This window comes from Nestor notabilis, unplaced genomic scaffold (genome assembly GCF_000696875.1).
Source record: "Nestor notabilis isolate BGI_N333 unplaced genomic scaffold, ASM69687v1 scaffold22184, whole genome shotgun sequence".
Classification (NCBI taxonomy): domain Eukaryota; kingdom Metazoa; phylum Chordata; class Aves; order Psittaciformes; family Psittacidae; genus Nestor; species Nestor notabilis.
Genome location: NW_009927161.1, coordinates 1,320 through 2,419, shown reverse-complemented (window position 1 = coordinate 2,419; position 1,100 = coordinate 1,320). Strand labels below are relative to the sequence as shown.

General features: G+C 58.0%; 1 pseudogene across 1 annotated transcript in view; it reads right to left on the bottom strand.

Annotated features, from left to right (window-relative positions):
- Window positions 1-863: 863 nt before the first annotated feature.
- Window positions 864-1,100, bottom strand: part of LOC104405277 — a 1,554-nt pseudogene continuing 1,317 nt past the window's right edge. The window contains exon 5 of the transcript XR_719910.1: window positions 864-1,070. The product of XR_719910.1 is annotated as an actin, cytoplasmic 2-like (transcript). The remainder of the gene's footprint in view (window positions 1,071-1,100) is intronic.

The window sequence follows — 1,100 nt, the reverse complement described above, 5'->3', positions numbered from 1 at the left end:
GCTGCCCCATCCTGCACCCCCCCTTCACCGAGAGCACCAGGAACCCCCTCACAGCACCAGCCCAACACCATGGAGGCAGGACACAGAGTGGCACCGAACCACCTCCCACCTGGGGAGCACCAGCCTGGAACAGGCCCCATCACCCCTTCCTCAGCCCCTAACACACAGGTTCAGCCCCAGGAAGGCCCGTGGCCGAGGTGGGGTGGAGTTTACTGCAGCTGGTTTATTTCCGTACACAATGAGGTGGTTTGTGGGCATTACAATTTCTCAACTTCCCGATGACTTGTTTACAAATTTTGGTTTCCTACCGTCATGTGTGAGAACAATTAAGGCAACGTACAAAAATCTGACATAAATTAAAACAATGCGGAAATTTACAGGTGTAAATGCAAAGTTTCAGCAACTCAAGTTGAGGAACCTCAGCCCCGTGATGTCGGGTGGGATGCAGGTGGGGAAGGAGGAGGAGGAGGAGGATGAAGGCTGGTTCGTAAGGCTCGGACGCGATATGTTTTCCCAACCTTGCTAGAACGGCAGCGACAGAGGTGAATTCCCGATGGACTCCTACCAGCCTCTACAGGGAATCTGGAATATCCACACACTGGATGCACGGCAGCTCTGCCCCCCCAATACCCTGTACGCAGCGGGGCGGCGCGGGGGGCCGATGGGTACAGGGTATTATTGGCTGACTCGAGTAACAAGGGTCAAGTCAAGCGAGAGCTCGACCATCCAGTGCCGGCTGCGGTGTCCAAGGGCGGGCGCTGTTGCAGAAGGCGTATTCCAGTTGTAGGAGGCTGGCATGAGGTGTGGGCTTTGCCTGGGCACACAGACACGAGTGCCACCCGCGCGGCACCGCCGCAGTCCCATTAGAAGCATTTACGGTGGAGGAGGGTCCGGCCTCGTCGTACTCGGGTTTGCTGATCCACATCTGCTGGAAGGTGGACAGGGACGCCAGGATGGAGCCGCCGATCCACACCGAGTACTTGCGCTCTGGCGGGGCGATGATCTGCAGGGGGAGAGCGGTGGTCAGGGTGGTGTGGCCTTCCTCTCCCTGCGAGGACCAGGCCACCCCACCACAGAGCATCCCTCACCTTGATCTTCAT